The 20,378-nt window shown below is 34.5% G+C and overlaps 1 pseudogene; it reads right to left on the bottom strand.

The window, feature by feature from the left end:
- Window positions 1-6,849: 6,849 nt before the first annotated feature.
- Window positions 6,850-19,814, bottom strand: LOC143388392 (uncharacterized; annotated as a pseudogene).
- Between the last annotated feature and the right edge of the window lie 564 nt (window positions 19,815-20,378).

The raw sequence follows: 20,378 nt of genomic DNA, 5'->3' as shown, positions 1-20,378 counted from the left end.
CCTAACCACAAGAGTGTGAGGGAAAAGACAGTCACAGCATTTAGCTTTATCTTAGCTGATCTTAGCTCTATCTTTTGGCTTTGCCTGAAAGAGCTGGAGACTACAATTTTGTAAAACTTGAAAATGTAGTTGGAGCAAGCTTAATGTATATCATGAGAACTTTGTAAATGTTTAATGATACAAGGTTGGTGACTTCAAATAAACTGAGAGAGTAAGAAGGCCTCATTTTAAACTCTAATTCTTTTAACTAAGTCAGAATGATTTAAGACATTTCACTCAGAAAAACAGGCGTGAGTTTGTTGAATATATACACAAGGAAAGGGGACACTCTCATAGTAGATAATGGGTCCTCTGAGAGGGGAGAGAGACAGTGTTTCTTTTATGCAATTTACTTTTGTTGGGTATCCCAGAGAAGTTTCCAAAGAGTCCCACACAGGCCTACTACTTGACTTTGAACTGACAGCTGGATGACATCCAAGTGTCAAGTCCCCACTGCTATGATAACTTTATGTCACCTTGGTCAATGCAACTGATTCTAATTGGATTCTTAACCATAAATTCTTGCAGATTTTAGAGCTAGGAAAAATATTTTTATTTCTGTGTGTTACAGAATCTGGTATGTGGAAAGAGTCACAAAAGTTCCTTTCTCAAGTGTAACATGGCTTCCTCTTATGGACATTTATTTTATATCTGGTTTTCTCCTGAAGATAACAGACAGTTTACTGAGAAATGTGATATATCCTGTCCACTTAAGGCAGGCAGGGTTACAGGTTAATTTCTTCATGAAGAGAAAAGCATGTGGGGGTCAGCACAGTGACCCCCACTTTATAGAATTATTCCCTGAACCTCATGCTCTCACCACTCACATCTGTCCCCTATCATTTAGCAAGAAGTAGTTTAGCCTAAACCATGCTGTTGTTGATCCAATGTCCCAAAGACTGCGCCCCCAGACACACATAAGTTTTACCAGAGAACTGGATAGAAATGTGGATTCTCAGGTTGCAGCTCAGCTTTATTATATGAGACTCAGGGTGGCTCACAAATCTTAATTTGTATGATCCATTCAGTTCCATGGTTGGGGCTAATAATCTGTGTCCTGATTTGGTGTCTCTTCCAAGATCATTTTTTTCACCATTCTACAAAAAAAAAAAAAAAAAAAAAAAAAGTTATAATGACCTCACTCACTTACACCTTAATGACCTGCATCCAAAATTGTCTAATTTCAGCCCTGGTGGACAGATCCTGAGATCCAAGGGGCTGGGTGCATGGATCTTTCCTGCTTAAATGTTTAGGGAATCATGTTGCAGTGACCTCATTAAGACCTTCAAACACAGCACCCACAGCTAAGAGTCAATCCCTGTAAACATTTTAACCTTTACTTCTTTTCCAGAGATTAAAGCAATAACCTAATCTCTTGTTTAAAAACTCTAAAGCGGGCTGGATTTGTGACTCAGTGAAAGAATGTTCTCATAGCATGCATGAGGCATGGGTTTGATCCTCAGCACCACATAAAAATAAAATTTTATAAAAATTACATCCACCTCAAACTAAAAAAAAAATATTTAAAAAAAATTAAAAATCTATAAAGGCCATGTTACTTCACTGTAACTCTGATTGGATGGACCATGGTTTTCTTAATAAAAATTCTGGATCATGATGTGCAGATCCCTACAGTTGCCCGATAAGACCGCTAGATGGCGAGTGTGATCTTTGTTTTCTTTTTTTTTTGCCAGTGGAGGCACTCTGCAGGTGGCTGGGGGCTTCTCTTGGTTGCTCCCATCAGAGTCCCTGAAGTGACCCTATGCTCAGGCAGGTTTTACTGAAGATTCCAGAGAGTGATATGAAGCCAGGGTCTTTGACTACAGTACTACTATAGTACTGTAGCAGGAAATTTATTGAAAATGGTGCAGGTCCTCCTCCTCATACAGGACAGGCTAACTATTTGCCCACAGCCTGAAGTTCTGGTAGTGGCAGGGGTATGGTCATAGGCCTTAATAATACCAATCTCGAAGTGAAAACTAGAGTCAATATTTTCTTCTCCTGAAAAGTATACTCTGGTTTTAATGAACACCCAGAATACATGGCCTGCCTTTTTTTTTTTTTTTTTGATGCTTTAAAGTGTTTATAAGGAAGGTAACTGAGAAGATTGGAAGATATCTCGAATTTGAATCCAAGCCTAGCTCTACTCTGGACTATTGTAGACTTTATCTGCTAATGTACCACTTCTGCAACCCACATTTATAACAATGGTGGAAGAGACTGCATGCAACAGGAATAGTGTCTGCACAATTCCCACATTCCAGGTGTAGAGCCCTTCCTTTCCTCTCACCTCTGGAAGACTTTTGTGTTCCCCAGCACTAAGATGGGGAAGGCATAACAGAAAGGAGGGGCTTCGGTGCCTCCCCATGACCAAGTCCAAGTGGCACAGGTTACAGATGGAGTTGCTCTGGAACTTTTTGAGGAGATTTATAGATTTCCCATTGTCATAATAGTGCTTAGGGTTTGTTTTAATCATATATAGGCGATGCAAATGAACACATGAACTGTCACAGAGAGCTAGAGTTTTCTATAAACAGTAGTGAAGAGCCATTTGGGAAGCTCCAGGGTTGGTCAGGAGATGAGGGTGTGGGAGGTGATAGAGACCATGTAAAAGAGACTTTCTTCTATTCATGCAGGAAGAAAAGATGATACAGCATAAGTGGATTTAGGGTTATTATGTTATAATTGCAGTGAACTTTAGGGGGCATGAGCCATCTCTATTATTCTGGTAACTGGACATGCCATGATTTGGTCAGACAAAAACTGACTTTGGATGCTGGGAGCATAATAGGAAGGATATTGGTAATATGAAAATTATATTAGTTAATTTTCACATGAACAACATGGGAAGATGGCTGACTATCTCTAAAAATTGGCTCTCTCCAGAAGGTCATGACTGGGTGAAGTAGTCCATGCCTGGGTGAGGTCCATGCCTGTAAATCAAGTGATACAGGGGACCGATGCTGGTGGATTGTAAGTTCAGGGTCAGCCTGAATAATTTAGTGAGATCCTGGCTAATGGTAAAATTTTAAAATGGACTCTATCCAGCCTTGTGTGTGACTGTGGAGCAGCGGAACTCTTTGTTTTAATAGAGTGTCTTACAGTGAGCCTTAAATCTTGGCCAGCAGAGCAGAGAATTCTGATGCCTGTCAACAGTCTCTCCTCTGTCTTTGATCCTCAATTTGTCACCAGGTGATACCTGCCTGGGGAAAACTCAGGATGTATGGGACAAAGGCAGACTACTCAGATACAGAGAAGATGGCAGTGGCAAGGCTTTGAATCTCACTTTAGATTTTTTTCTCTCGGATAGTATCTTGGAAGGGGAAAGTGAAACACTGCACAGAAAATTCTGGAATGTGCAGAAGCAGAAGTCAAAGGTTTTTCTTGTAGATATCAAGATAATGTCCCAAATAACCAGATCCAGCATTGTGTTGCAGAATCTGAAGGCCTGAAATATAATTTGTGTGTATGTGTGTGTGTGTGTGTGTGTGTGTGTGTGTGTATGTGTGTGTGTGTGTGCACAAGAATGCAGGTGAAGTTCTCAATGACTCACTATTCATTATTGGAAAAGAAGAGGTGGAATGACTGCTTACTCAATGGTGTTTCTGCTAAAAAAGGATCTTGTCTGTTATTCAAGTAGGGGCATCTGGCTTGATACTGACAACTGACATGAGACTGGTAAGGTTTGGGAAGGATGGTAGAACTCTTTGACAGAGAGTTTGTAGCAACACAATCAGGCCCAAATTAATAATTCTCCTGTCTGCAGGCTTTAGGTTTCTTCTGATAATATGCTGTGTGTCTCCTTCTGCTCCTTCTCTTGTTTCTTTCCTACCTTCCTCATTACTGGGAGACAATCATTGTGCTGAAAGCACTGGGAGAAAAAATAAATTAGAAAAATAGCAGTTTTTTTTTTAGCATGTATGATCTACCCTGAGCCTCAACATGGTAAAAGGTAGAGACCAAAGGCTTGTTTTTGGTAAGAGGCTTGACCATCATGATGATGATTAGTAATCCTATTCCCTACTTGAAAATAGAAATGCCTCTAGAATGCCCAGTGTCCATTGGGTATATCCACTGCCAGTATGAGTTCTCAGATGTTGAATAAGGCATAAACTTTTCTTAAAAGCTTTGCCACCTTCTTTACATTTGTATGGGTTTTCTCCAGTATGAATTCTCTGGCGTTGAGTAAGGCATGATTTTTTAGTCTGAATTACTGAAACTTTCAGGGGTTACGTGAACACCTGTTGTGAGAGAGTAATTGAACAGAGGCTACCAAATGAATCCCTGCATCAACAGAGGCATCATCTTAATATTGTGGGATTCTTATGGAGGTATTTCTGTGACAGCAAAAGTTAGTGGAGGTATCTGTGCTTTATAGTACTATGGTGATCACTAAGTAACTGTAGCTAATATAATTTAAAAAAAATTAAATAATGCAATTGTTCAGACTTATGTGCTGAATAAACTGACTCTGATGACCACAAAACCTGAGCCTCTTTGTCTTTTTTTTTTTTTTTTTTGTACTAGGGATCAAACCAAAGTGCTCTCTACCACTAAGCCACATTCCCAAATCTTTTTATTTATAGTTAGGATCTTCCTAACTTGCTTAGATTCATGAAAAAATGCTGAGGCTGGTTTTGGATCTGTGATTCTCCTTCCTTGAGCTCCCCTGCTACTTGGATGAAAAGTGTGTACCGGTGTGCCCAGCTGAAGTTTGAGTCTTCCAGAATACTGAAATAACCTGAAGTACTGCAGTAGAAGAGATTTGCTTATACTTTATTAACCGTTAAAAACATCATTACTTGGTTGAAGCAAGTTGAAGAACTGAGGATGGGTCCAGGGAAATATGTAACTTTCTGAGATTTCACAGTGTGGCTTGGGACAGACCTGCCTTTTCCTGGGTGACACAACTGTATCCTTGTAAGTTCTACTGGAAGGATGGACTCATCAGTTCAAATGCTTTTCATTGACACAATTATTTAACCATTCTTATTTTTTTTCAACTGTAACAAAATTGTTATTAAAATGTGCAGGGCTGTGGTTTTCTATTAAGAGAAAAAAAGGGCAACTATGTTTCATTAGGTATATATGACATCTGTTTTAAAGAACATCAGTGTTCTCTAAAACAGATGTCATATATATGCAAGTAGAGCCACACTTTGGTACAAAGACACACAGTTCTTCCTCTGGTGTGTCTAGTAAATGCAATAGTATGTTTAAGGGTGGGAAAAGGTAGTATGCTTCACTCTCATTTGTGCAGACCCTTTGAAGGCTCAGGGGCTCAAAGTCTGAATGGAGGCTCAGGACTCTCAGAGGTCATGGACAGGCCTCTTGATGTCTATTTAGTGTGAGCATTTATAGCCACTACATGTGTGGATTTAACCACTCCATGTGTTGCATTTTGCTGTTTAATATCTTTGTTTCTCCACCATCTGGTTTCAAACTTTTGAACTCTGCATTTGATGTAGAAAACTAAGATGTATCATGCAGGACATTTTAAAAGCCAGAATCTGATGCCTGAAGTGTGACAGAACCATCTTTTGAATGCTTTTTATGGACATGAAACTCTGAGTAAAATTTTTTAATTAACTACAAAGCAAATGACAATCATTTCTGGGTTGAGGGATGCATGCCTTGCATCCAAGTAGTGCAGGAGGCTGAGGCAGGAGAACCACAAGATCAAATTCAGTCTTAGTAGTAAAGTGATACCCTAAGCAACTCAGTGAAATTGTGTCTCTAAATAAATACAAAATAAGGCTTGGATGTGACTTAGTCGATGAGTGCACCTGAATTTAATCCTTGGTATACCCCGAAAATAAAATAAAATAAATAAATAAGACATTGACATAGGACCATTGTGTCCAGCTGAGATTATGGAAAAAATATTGATGTGATCATAGAATTCAGGCATAAGATAATTTTATTAATGAGTTGGTTTGGTACAAGTAGGCCTCTAAGTCCAAATATAGCTTTTGAAAAAAAAAAGATGATTTGAATTCAATCAATACAGAGAAACTGAGGAAATGACAGTTGACCCTAGAGAGGTCCACAGAAGGAAAGAAACCAGATCATCCAATCATGCTTCCTGCCCACTTCCATGGGCTAATGAGTAATGGCCAGAAGGGCAAGGGTCGGAATTTTATGGAGTCAGTGCTGCGGAGCTATCTCTGGGCAATGGTAATTTTTCTTTCCAGTATGAACTTTCTGGTGACCAATGAGGTTTCATCTTACAGGAAATGACTTTTACAGTCTATGTATTTGTGAGAATTGTTGCAAGTATGAATGATCTGTTTCTTGTTAACACTTGAAGCATACTGAAAATTTGCCACATTCTTAACATTTACATGGCTCTTATCCAATATGAATATTTGGTGAACAACAATACTTTTCCTAATAGATAGCTTTGCCATATTCTTTGCATTTGTATGGTTTCTCCCCAGTATGAATTCTCTGGTGTTCAGAAATGTGTGATCTTTGATAAAGAGCTTTGCCATATTCTCTAAACTTGTATGACTTTTTCCTAGTATTAATTCTCTGGTGTCAAATAAGTTACGATATTTGATTAAAAGCTTTCCCACATTCTCCAAATTTCTATGGCTTTTCTCTGATATGAAGCCTCTGGTGTTGACTAAGGAGTGACCTTCAATTAGAAGATTTGCTACATTACAGATATTTGTATGGTTTCTCCCCAGCATCAATTCTCTGGTGTTGAGTAAGGCATGATTTTTGATTCAAAGCTTTGCAACATTCCTTACATTTCTATGGCATTTCTCCAGTATGAAGTCTCTGGTGTTGAGTAAGGTGCGATTTTCAATTAAAAGCTTTGCCACATTCTTTACATTTGTATGGCTTTTCTCCTGTATGAATTCTCTGGTGTTGAGTAAGGCATGATTTTTTATTAAAAGCTTTGCCACATTCTTTACACTTGTATGGCTTTTCTCCAGTATGAATTCTCTGGTGTTGAGTAAGGCAAGATTTTTGAGTAAAAGCTTTGCAACATTCTTTACATTTGTATGGCATTTCTCCAGTATGAAGTCTCTGGTGTCGAGTAAGGTGTGATTTTTGATTAAAAGCTTTGCCACATTCTTTACATTTGTATGGCTTTTCTCCAGTATGAATTCTCTGGTGTTGAGTAAGGCAAGATTTTTGATTAAAAGCTTTGCCACATTCTTTACATTTGTATGGCTTTTCTCCTATATGAATTCTCTGGTGTCGAGTAAGGCATGATTTTTTATTAAAAGCTTTCCCGCATTCTTTACATTTGTATGGCTTTTCTCCTGTATGGTTTGTCTGGTGTTGAGTAAGACAGGATTTTGTATTAAAAGCTTTGCCACATTCTTTACATTTGTATGGCTTTTCTCCAATATGAAGTCTTTGGTGTTCAGTAAGGTGTGATTTTCGATTAAAAGCATTGCCACATTCTTTACATTTATAAGGCTTTTCTCCAGTATGAAGTCTCTGGTGTTCAGTCAGGTGTGAATTTCGATTAAAAGCCTTTTCACATTCTTTACATTTGTATGGCTTTTCTCCAGTATGAATTTTCTGGTGTCGAATAAGGCATGATTTTTGATTAAAAGCTTTTTTACATTCTTTACATTTGTATGGCTTTTCTCCAGTATGAATCTTCTGATGTCGAATAAGGCATGATTTTTGATTAAAAGCTTTTTTACATTTTTCACATTTGTATGGCTTTTGTCCAGTATGAATCTTCTGATGTTGAATAAGGCATAATTTTCGATCAAAAGTTTTTTTTTACATTCTTTACATTTGTACGGCTTTTGGCCAGTATAAATTTTCTGCTGTTCAGGAAGGTGTAATTTTTTACTAAAAGCTTTGACACTTTCTTTACGTTTCCAGATTTTCTCTCCAGTATGATTACTGTAGTGTTTAAAGAGGTTTGAGCAACACTTAAAGACATTTTCACATTTCTTCAATTTGTAAGGTTTATCTCCATTGTAAAGACTATTGTTTTTAGTAACACATAGAATTTGAGTAAAATATTTTTCACATTCTTTACTTATGGAGGATTTATCACTGCTCTGATAAAGAATTGAGTTATTTTTAAATGCTTTTACATATTTTTTTAACTTGTAGAGCTTCCCACCAATATTAATTCTGTGGAGTTCAGGAATTCTTGTAGTTTTATTAAAAATGATTTCACATGCCTTATAGCTGTAATTTGTCTCTTGATTATAAAAGCTTGGATAAATAAATTTTGGGTATGGATTAAAAACTTTTTTACTTTTGTCATTGTAAAGCTCTTTGAAATGATCACATGGGTGATTTTTAGGATTTAAAAAAGAAGAAAATTTTAATGACTTTCACAGAATTTATATTGTTTTACACCAAATCTATTATGCTGTGAATTACCTAGGGTAGAGACAGTCTACAGGTCCTAAAAGATTTATCATAAATATAGTTCTCTTTGAGTATCACTGAGGGTGTTTTTAAAATTCTTTCTACTTTTAAATAAAGCAATATTAGGAAATTACAATTAATCCCACATTCATTATTATTCCATGCATTGCCACAAGGAGAAACTGTTCATTTCATCATATTTGTAAAGTAATTATCAGGGAGACTACTAAAACTCAGAAATTTCTTCTTCTCCTTCTCCTTCTCCTTCTTTTTAAACTAAATTATCTAAAGAAATCTTTGTGGATATTTACTCAATGGTGAATTTTAAATTATTCCAGTGACTAACTATAGCATGAAATAGACTCCATTGCAATTTTTTTATTTTTTAGAGGAATGGTATAATTACAAATGCTGTTCAAATATATTCACAAGCACCCACAGGTCCTCAAATGTGACTGCCATATGTGTTGTTGTCTCTCTCCAGCTTAGTCAATGTCCCACATCCCTACAGATCCACCTTGCCTCCAACACACTATTGTCTAGTTTTAATTTGTGGGGAATCCTGCAGGCACTGGGACATAATCATTGTCCTGATGTGTCAGAGTATTCTTCATTAAGCCAAAAAACAAACTTCATCTGAGCTGGGCTGCTCAACTTTCCAGCAAAATATCTATCACTGAGGGTGTTTTTAAAATTCTTTCTATGTAACTAGCTCACTGAAATAAGTTACAGAATACTTTTGATTTGTCAAAAACATATTCCTTTAGATGCACAGATAAGTAGTCTTAGGGCCTCAGAAAAATCTAATAGCAACAGGATTTAGTTCACTAGGGACATGTATAGGATCCAGGAAGTCTCTGTTTCTCACACTTGGAAAATTTTTCCCTTTCCACCCCAAATCACAAAAATGCATAGATCTTTTGGGATATTCACTAGGAGTCTGGTCAAAATACCTGTTGATATGAAAGATGAAGCAGTGCATGTCAGATAGAGCTCCTGAAAGATATCTATATACTGTGCATTAAATTTTTGAAAAAGCATGGAAGTCTTTAGGGAAAAAAGTCTGGTATCCCTGAACTCACAGATGAAATCCAGCTGGGTTGAGACTATCCAGTACATGTTATATACTACCTAGTTTTGTCTAAATTCAGCATGGTACTGGAGATGGTATCAACCATTGGAGCCATATAGCCACTTAGCATCAGTGAGATGGGTGAGACATGTCAGAATGCCAATCAACCTGTCTCAAGAAAGATTCTTCCTGTTGAAATCTTATTCCTATTTTGATGCACACTCCCTTAAATAAAGAACTGGAAAAATTATCTAGCAATTGTTTTTCAGAACTTATGTGGTCTAGAGAATCTATGTTTTACCTCTTTTAACATAAGTTATTGCCAGGTCTTATATTCCTTTATTAATTATTTCAGATACTTATTTTTTTTCAGATGGCTCATCACCATCCAAAAAACAAATTACTCAGGTGGGATGCTTGATGTCCCATGACATGGAGTAATTATGCTAACTTTTTTTTTGAGAGAGAGAGAGAGAGAGAGAGAGAGAGAGAGAGAGAGTTTTAATATTTATTTTTTTTTTAGTTTTTCGGCAGACACAACATCTTTGTTTGTATGTGGTGCTGAGGATCGAACCCAGGCTACACGTATGCCAGGCAAGCATGCTACCGCTTGAGCCACATCCCCAGCCCTAATTATGCTAACTTATGAGCCATAAATACATTGGTAACTACACAAATACTGCTTCAAGTTGAATTAAAATTATAAATAAATATTTACAAGCACCTTTGACTCAAACTATCAAGTTTCAGGGAGAAGGTTCTACAAAAGTGGGCTTCTGCAATGGTAGACAGAATCATGAAATTACAAAGACATTATAGATCTTCTTTTTCTTACAGAGAAGTTTAATTGTAAGCCATTCCTCATTCAAATGTTGTCTTAAATCACCACTGTGGCTGCTTTACTTTTCTCAAAGGGTTATACAATTATTAGCTTAAGCCCTTCATTGTCCTTAATTTGGCCCACACCATCCCTACTACTTCTATTCCAGGCATGTTTTATACCTCTTAGCACAATCCCAGAAAAGTGTCAGAAGACTTTCACAATTCTCACAAGACCCTCATGTCTGCTTCTGGGGTGTTATGCATTTTTGCAAGCCATTTGGGCTGTGGGTTTTCTGGGAGACTGTGCTAAAAGTTTCTGAGACTTTTCTGTGTTGTCATACATAACAGATGAGCTCTTTGCTTATTTGATGGGTTTTAGAAAGATTCAACTGCTTCTCTTCTCCTTTTTTTGCTTAATTATTATTGCATTTAAAAAGCAATACCTACCAAACTTTCACTGTAAACACATTTAATTACTGAATTGTTCTTTTCAGCACAAATGGCTTAGTAAGGCTTGTTGCAGCATTTCTTAATCTGCATGTTTTTCTTTTCTTTAAGTAGAAATAGTACACATGTGTTTAAATTAAAAGACAATTTGTCTATACTGTGTAGAAAATCTCCTTCTTATTACTTTACAAAAAAGACAGATTAGAATGCTGCAACTTTAAATTAATGATCTGTACACTTTTCTCTAACCTGCACTTATGTAGAGATCATCAAAACTTTTAAAAATGTAAATGATAATAAGCATTTTATAACTTTTTGAGTTTTTCATTATAATGCCTATTTCTATTCTAATCCTATTTAAAAGCTGAGCAAACAGGTTTAGTCTTTATTTTTCAAAAGATATTTTTAAGATACAGCTTCATAATGCCCTGTAAACATTGTGTAAATATAATTTGATACGTATTTTGGCAATTTAAAATTTTGTGTATTGCAAGTGGTTTTACACAAAATACTGAGTAGTAAATATTCTAGAATTACAAAAATGTAATTTAAAGTTTAACCAAATAAAAACTGAATGGCACTAGTTGAGCAGTCAGTCTTTTTAGATGTTTGTAATAATATAAACTGATTAACTTGTAATTTTATGAATAAATAATTTTCATGTTTTTTTCCCACTCATTCAGACAAATTTTCTGAACTTCCCTCTCTTTCAATTTAAATTTCTTGTTTAAAACCAAGTATTAACTGTCCTGCTTTCCATACCATTGCTTTTTCAAGTTTTGCAAAAAATATTTTATTTCTTGCTCTCCTGAAAATTCTTGGTTTTGATTAGAAGTCATACCTAAAAAAATAGGAAGTTATTTCACTTACTATGGTGAATAACTCTGCAATTATATAGAACTTTATCAAAGTGGGGGGGAATAGCAAGAGAAAAGTATGATTGAAGGCCATTATTACTCAAAAAATATATAGATTTTATTACAACATGATGATAAAAGCTTTGAGAATTTTGAAAATTACCATAAGAAATTATACCACCACAGATGAGGACAAAATGCAAACTGACTAACATTACTACAACAATTTCAAATCATAGCCCTTAACTTCAACATATTCAGACTCCACCTGTGACTCAAATATTCAGGAAATGTATATCTCTTATTTGTTTATTTATATTTTTGTCATTGGGGGGATTATTTCATAAGAGAATACAGGGGTATTCTATCACCAAACTAGATCCACAGGCATTTCTGTATTTCTATATATCTATTTCTATATTTCTATATCTATATCTATACACTTTTTTAATGATAGTTTATCAAAAAGATGCTGAAATTTATTTTAAACTGGCATTCCACTGTCTCAGCTTTCCAGTTATATGGAATTATATTTATATATCATTGCACGTCACCTTTTTTCTTTACTTTGAAATTCCAAATATTTTACAAAATGACTATAATGATCTAGTTGAACCAATTTTGAATAGAAAAATACCAATGAAAATAATAGCTCACACAATAAAGAGTATATTCAACCCATGCAAAATTAAAAAAATCATCATAAAATTTATGAAATACAAATTAAGGCAGTTTTTTTATAGTAGATAAATTTATAAATATCAACAAAATTTGAAATCTAGAGAAATAAGTTCTTTCTCATCAGTAATTTATGTAGAAATAACCTAATTTGAAAACAAGTAATCAGAAAACAATGTGATTAAAAGAATATATTAAAATAAAATAAAAATATATTAACTATGTCAGATGCAAATCTACATAAAGTTCTCTTAAGATATAAGGTAACAAAAAGACTAAAAACAAAATGATATAATATTACATTCAAAATTGCAAAGGTGATAATAATTATATAAATGAGATACAAAGTAGAATATCATACAAAGATAAATATGACTAATCACTGGAATACAATCATAGTAGAAACATTTATAACTCAAATAATATTTTTATAGAAAGAAATCACAGGAAATCAATTCTAGAAAGAAATCATAGAAAAAAATTCAACAGCATAAAAAACAACACAGTAATAGAAGGATACATCAATCCCCAGTTGATGCAAATAAAAAAATATGATTGCATTAGGACCCAGAGAATGAAAAAACTTCAGAAAACATTAAAAACTAATTAGGTTTACAGAGGCAATCTTCTTTATAGTGTATGGAATATTTTTCCAAAGAGATCAGGTTAAAAATACAAAAAAAAGTTAAAGATATTAAAATATTAAAATTGCTTTGTAACATAAAATAATAAGTTGGAAGGAAAAAGTGAAAGTGATATTCAAAATTTATGAATATGAGTTTAAAGCCAAATTCAGCAATTAAGCAAGGCCCTAAGCAACTTACCTAGTCACTATCACAAAATAAAATATAAAAATAGCTACCAGCTAGGCACAGTAATATACACCTGTAATTCAAGCAGCTTGGGAGTCTGAAACAGCAGGATTGTGAGTTCAAAGCCAGCCTCATCAACAGAAAGGTGATAAGCAAATCAAGAAGACCATGATTCTATGTAAAATAAAAAATGGTACTTGAGATGTAGCTCAGTGGACAAGTGCCCCTGAGGTCAATCCCCAGTACCCTTCCCCAAAAAAAGCTATTGATGTTGCTCAGTGGTTAAGCACCTGTTCTAAAGAATAAGTGCCAGTAGCATCCCCCAAAATCTAAGAAGTATATGTAACACCAAACAATCAATATTATTTTTGTGTAAACTAAATAAGTTATTTGAACAATTCTTTAGAATATTCTTGGTGCATCCATAACTACACATAAAAAATTAATAATGCTTCCTGATGTAAAATAATAAAAGCTACAATATTTAATGGAATGAGGTTAAATGAGAAAGCCATGAGTAATAAAATTGAAAGTATATCAATTAGCCCTCAACTTGATGGTCAAGTCAAAATATATTTACAGACATATTCTCATTAAACAACATTCAAAAGAGATCAATATGGCAAGCCAATCAAATATCATTTCAAATGGCTACAAGAAGGCAATTTTGAATGAAAACGTTAGAAATCTTTTCAAAGATAATAAATTATATAATATCTACAATGATCAACATTTAGGAGAATATGTTAAGTAAAAGAGTAATTCACACCCCCCCAAAAAAAGAAATACCAGTTAATTCTACTTCTGAGAGATATCTACTATAGCCAAATATGAAAACCAAAAGGAATGGTATTAGGGATGAAAAAGTAAGGAAAAAGAGAACTTGTTTGAAGAAAAAATGTGATACAAATTCTCTAGAAAAAAAAAAGTTACAAAAAATTTTGAATGAACAGAACTGACCAGTATATTTAAAATATGTAAGATAATAAGTTCAGCAAAGATATACAGTTTTGACCATAATTACATATTTGACAAATATATAAAAGATAAAAGAATTGTAAACATCTTTATGGTACCTTTAAAAAGCTAAAGTCTTACTCCTAGACAAAAGAACAGATTTATATATGTAGAGATGATGAATATGCCATTAATTCTAGCTACTTGGAAGGCTGAAACATGGAAATACAATTCCAAATTTTGCCACTTAGCAAGAGTCTATTTCAAACTAAAAGTCAAAAGGGGGTGATGACGTAGCTCAATATTACAAGAACCTCTGTGTTCAATCTGCTGTATGTGTATGTGTATGTGTGTGTTTGTATGTATGTATGTATGTGTACGTATGTATGTGAGTGTGTGTGTATATATATATATATATATATATATATATATATATATATATATATATAACAAAATTTGGATACATTACATGATTAAGCTCAAAAGCAGAGTAAATAATCAAGACAATATACAATCATATATAAAACAGGGGTAATATTTATACTTGTAAGTAAAAGCATAGAAAACTTGATTGAAAATTGGTATATGGGTCACATGCAGTTTAATTTTACCTAATGTTGTCCAAAGTGAAAAGTCATGATAATTTCTATTCAATTTTTACATATAGATATAAAAACAAAAACAGTATCATTAATGTGAGAAAACATAATGAACAACACTGAAGCTCCCTAAAGTGTGAGAGTCAAAAAAGATACAAGAATTAGAGAAATTTTACCTACAATATTATGAATAATTGTAATACAATAGAAATATTTCTTTTAATTTTTTGTAGCTATAGATGGATAGAATGCATTTATTTCATCCATTTATTTTTATGTAGTGCTAAAGATAAAACACAGTGCCCTACATGTGTGAGGCAAGCCCTCTGCCACTAAACTACAGCCCCAGCCCTGAAAATTATTCTTTAAACCACATTGATCAGATATACGTACATAACCACTAGGAGCAGGTATTGTGAAATACTGCTATTCATTACATGGTAAAAAAAACTTTACAAAATATTCAATATAAGCATTCATCTAAAGTTCTGATGAGAAAAATTTGAATGAATAAATATTTAAATTATATTAAAGAAACTCTCCTGTAGTATTAATATCTTACAATGGTTTGCCTAGAGATATTTGGAAATGAGCAGATTTTCTAGGGAGCCTCCAAATGCAAATAAATGCCAGGTAATGCATATCCTCACAGTCATTGTGGAATAATTTGTAGGGGTGACAATTCTTTGTTTCCCTGCCTTAGAATGCCCTGCAATTTTCCCTAGGAATTAGTCAAGTAATTAAATACATGTGCAATCTAAAGCTGCTATGGCAGTGCCCTGCTTGAAAAGGCTCTGCAAAAGAGTGTTTTCAGCCTGAAACATAATCTCTGGCACACAACTCCTCGGAATAAAAAAAACCTCTCTTTTTAGACAAGCACAATGGTTCACTGAGTCTAAACCTCTCCATAAAACAGTAACTTTATACAATGGACTTTCTTGAGAGCTACACAAAACTCCTAACACTGCACATTGCAACTTAGTATATAACTGAGAAATAAGCTGCATAATGTTGTTAAGTTCGAAATCTGCCTAGAAATAAAGTAAACAGTATGTACTAGTGATGCCAATGACCTAAATTAACCTATTGATATAAATAAAGCTTGGCAGTTTGGCCTCTCTGTCACTATGCCACATTTTCTGTCACTTGTCTGTGTCTTCTGTTGATTTTCTTTTTTTAAAAAAGAGAAAGTGGGAGAGATTGAGAGAGAGAGAGAGAGAGAGAGAGAGAGAGAGAGAGAGAGAATATGAATTATTTTTTTTGGTGGAAACAACATCTTTGTTTGTATGTGGTGCTGAAGATCGAACCCAGGGTACATGCCTGCCAGGAAACCAAGCTACCACTTGAGCCACATCCCCAGCCCCTCTTCTTTTGATTTTCCTACAATATTTTGTTAATTTAAATGTAGGGATATCACTGAAGAACAAGAGGGAGCTTAAATACCTGATATGCATGGTAAATAGAGACCATGAAATCATCTTTAATGATTACAACTGAAACAAACCTAGGCTTGAAAAAAATATTTTCTGTCAGATTTTAGCTAATCAATTAACATTTTAAATGTGAATTCCTCTTAATTTTGGACCTCTTATTTGTATTCTTTGCTTCATTGATTTCTACCCAACTTGACATGTCTACTGTCACTTCTCTTCGAATCTCAAGGTTATTTCGTTGGAGACCACGTGGTGACCAAAGATTACATAGAGACATCAATACACTTTTGATGGAATATGTCATGTTTTGTTATTTTCTTGGTAACTAAAAAAGTCTTTTTAGTCTTACCCTCATTAGGAAAAAAAGAAAGAGTAAATATCCTATAAGAGTCTACAAAATTATTTTCTCAAATATTTTTTTGTCTAGACAAAGACACTAAAATACTTTGAAATCATTTTCGTTCTCTACATTGTGAGCACTACTTAGAAAAGATAGGTTAAACATGAAAAGAAAAAAAAATTAAAATTTTCTTTTCCACATAAACAAATGCCCAAGCTTTGTACTAAAAACAAGATACAAACTTTTTAATGCAGAATAGAAGCTACCATAAGACACTCTATAAAGTTAAAAAAAATAAATATTGGTTTTCAATTAAAAATTCTGAATGAAATCTAGACTCACCAATAAAGAGTAGGTTTTTACAGATCTCTAACATCACATCTCCATACAAAGTCTGCTGAGAGGGATCCAGGAATTTCCATTCCTCTTCCGAAAATTCAATGATCACATCTTTTAATGTCAATGGCTCCTGAAATAAAAATAAAGAAATACATATTACATAAACCATATGATTAATGACATAGTACTTAATTTCATACAAATATTAATGAGAGTTAAAAGAGGTGGCTTTCATATATGGTAGTGATGTCAACCATTCAGTAAGATACTTTTTTTTTTTGTGATGCCCGAGACTAAACCCAAGGCTTTTTGCATGAAAGGCAAGCATTCTACCAACTGAGCTATATCCCCAACCCCAAAAATTTATTATAAGAAGTGAAATCGGTGGCTAATTTTGTTATAATGAAACCCAAGGAGCAGCACATGCGAAGCAAAACACTGAAGCACAAAAAGTGGGAAAAAAAATCCAACATAATTCCAAAGGATAAATAATAGTTGCAATTAGTTATTGAATATTCAAAAGAAGCACAACCAAACACAGCAATGATACTTGAGATATGCATAACAAAATTATAAGTAATAACAATACTCAAATGATGGTGGTTACCTTAGTGTGTTGAAGACATAAGATATCACTAAAAACACACCAAAACTTTCAACAGTCCACATAATTATTTGAATGTTTATCTCCAAAGTTGTCTATCTTCTCATTATTTAAATATAACATAAATCTACAGTGTATTTAAAAAATTACTTTTTCAACATCACAACTCACTTCTAAGACAAAAGAATAGAAATTTTAACTAGCAAATTATTACAAAACACTTAGGTACTTGGGTCAACTTGAATCACATGGCACAAAGTTATAACAAAAAAAAATAAAAACGCAAATTAAGTGAATAGACTGTTAATCTCTCAGTTCATAAGGAAACTGACACATCAGGTTTAACATTTCCAGATTCATAAAACCACTCTGTGAAACTGAATCCTCACTTGGCTCAGTTCAAAGTAGAAAGTGAGAAAATACTAAGCCATTAAGAAAAAAATTCTGAAAGGCTCTGGCACCCTAAATGCCTCTCTGATAGCTTGGAAATACTCCTTTTACCAGGGTCTCAGTTATCACTAGTGAACAAACACAAACATGAAGTTAGTTTAACATTCAGATCTGTGATGTCTTTCTTATGAAACAGCATTTTTTATAATTAGAGATTTAATCCAGCGGCATTCTACACCTGAAACGCATTTCAAAAAAATTTGATGTTTTTTAATTGTGACAAATGGGCTTACAATGTTGCTTAGGGTCACTAAATTACTGAGTCTTGAATAATATTTACTTTCTTCCTACCTAATTTTTCCACATCACAATGATTACAAGTTTGTGCAACGTTTCCTGACTCTGCAACCACTTTTGATACCAAATGTGCAAACTTGAACAACCACCAATATTTCAACAACTAGTAGTCCAATAATTCGGGTCTGATACCATCTAGTACAGATCCCACAAGTTTGGTGTTCACTACTATCAAATTTTGCTCACTTATGTACCAGTTTCAAGCCCCAGAATAGAACAATATTCATATTTATAATTAATTTCCTATAAATTAGGGGTCTCTACATTTACTCACTCAAGTTACTTATTCTGATAAAAAAGAACACACTTGTATACCAGCTTGTTATAAATTATATAAATCTGGAAGTTGACAATTGAATCCTTGCATAGAATCTAAAAAAATGTCAGAGGAAAATGGGACACAATATAGGACATTTTTGAAAATAAGTGGTTGAAGATATTACCTCCAATTTTTATGTTCTGCCATAGAAGAGCCCCTTTCTCAATAAGATTTAGAAGATCCTCACTATTTTAAATATGCTGATTCAGATACTTATTCTGAATATTCCCATTGTTTTACATAAAATAATATTAAATGAACACTTTTACATTCAGGGGTCAGAACATGATATTTGTTAAAAAAACAGGTTGGTATTCTTTAGATAATTTCCTTTATATGAAACTCTAAGAATACTGAGCCATCTCATAGCGGCCCAAACCAACATACACACAATTTTCTTAAAACTCCTAAGTATTCATTGGCTTCAGGGTAAAGGATACTTCATTTGGAATTTTGATTTTTTTTTTGGTACAGTGGTATTCTACAATTAAGATATATTCTAGACCTTTTATTTATTTTTTTTGAGACAATCTCTCACTAAGTTGCTACACTAAGCTTCAGTTTTGATCTTTCATCCTCAACCTCCAGGTTGTTGTGATTTCTGGCATGTCACAATATGTCCAGAAAGATATGAATGTTCTAACTTCCTTTGGTCCATTTTCATTTCACCTTATTTATTTGCTATTTCTTCTGTTATATTTAAAGCTTCGTCCCAGGGTCTCATAAACTGACTTCCAGACCACTCACATATAATAGAATCAAGCCTTTATTGAAGCACACCAGTGGCGGCTGACCAGAACATAAAGCTGTTCCCCTGATCAGCCCGCACAATTGCAAGGGCACTCCTTATAAGCCTGAAAACTGCAAAAGGGATGTTCAGGGGGTCTAGCCAATGCAAGCAAGCCAGGTTACAGAAGCGGGACTCTGCAGTCAAGTGGAGGGAAGTCTAACCAATCACAGTTAGCCCAGTCACCCCAGTTACAGAAACAGAGCCCCGTTACCCTAGCTATAGAAACAATACCCCATTAGTTAGTTCCATGTTCTTAAAGGTTTCTATAGCAAAAAGAAAAGAACTTCTTGCTCCAGTCATGACTCTTCTACTTGGCATGGTTGTTTTACAGGATGAAGTCATAAAACAAAATGGAGTCACATTTGTTCCTACTATCACATTCCCCACTGGTTTTAGTAGGTTTGATGTCAATCTTGCACATCATAGACCTCAGATTTTTTTTTCCTTCTGTGTCTAAAGGACTATACTGGGCTCACAAGACCATAAGTCTTACCTCATCTACATTCTTTTGTAAGAGGCAGGGTCTTACGATAATACCAATCAGGAGAAGACTAGGGGGCCTAACTTTGGCTGAATGATGATAGCCAACCAAGGGGACCATGAGAATAGGTTTTGGATCCAATTGCCAGAAGCTTCTAGTGCTTCATCTCTTTCCTTTAACCTGTTTCTCACAAGCGCCCAACTGTCCTTTATTATCCCACAATGGTTTGCATAGAAACAAGTTTCTCCTGGAGCCATACAATGTCCTCCTTGTTTCAGAAAGAGACCATCTAGACCTCATCTGTTTTGTAAGACTACTTCTGTCAGAGAGTCTAGTGAAACCTCTAGTTTGGAGATTGACCTTTCTAATTTTCTAAATCTATATTTATTTGATGGCTGAGGGACTTAAAATTTTTAGAGCTTGTGACAAGACCTGCAGTTCCTAAAGCAGTAGATCCAGCTATTCCCAAAACAGTTAGGAGGGGAACTAAAATGGGGGCAGCCAGTCTATGTTGATAAATCAGTGGGGCCTGGCCTTTTAATAAGTCCAGGTGTTCTTTTCCCTTTTCTCCATCAAAATAGTAGGTTACATAGTTCAGAGTTATTGACAGTTTGGAGATTTAGTGAAGGAGTTCAAAGTGGGACCCAGGAAGCACAATCTTTGGTGAATAGGGAGTTTTTCCAC

The sequence above is a fragment of the Callospermophilus lateralis genome, unplaced genomic scaffold (assembly GCF_048772815.1).
Source record: "Callospermophilus lateralis isolate mCalLat2 unplaced genomic scaffold, mCalLat2.hap1 Scaffold_329, whole genome shotgun sequence".
Lineage (NCBI taxonomy): Eukaryota > Metazoa > Chordata > Mammalia > Rodentia > Sciuridae > Callospermophilus > Callospermophilus lateralis.
The sequence above is the reverse complement of the archived record's forward strand: the minus strand, read 5'-3'. Positions and strand labels throughout refer to the sequence as shown.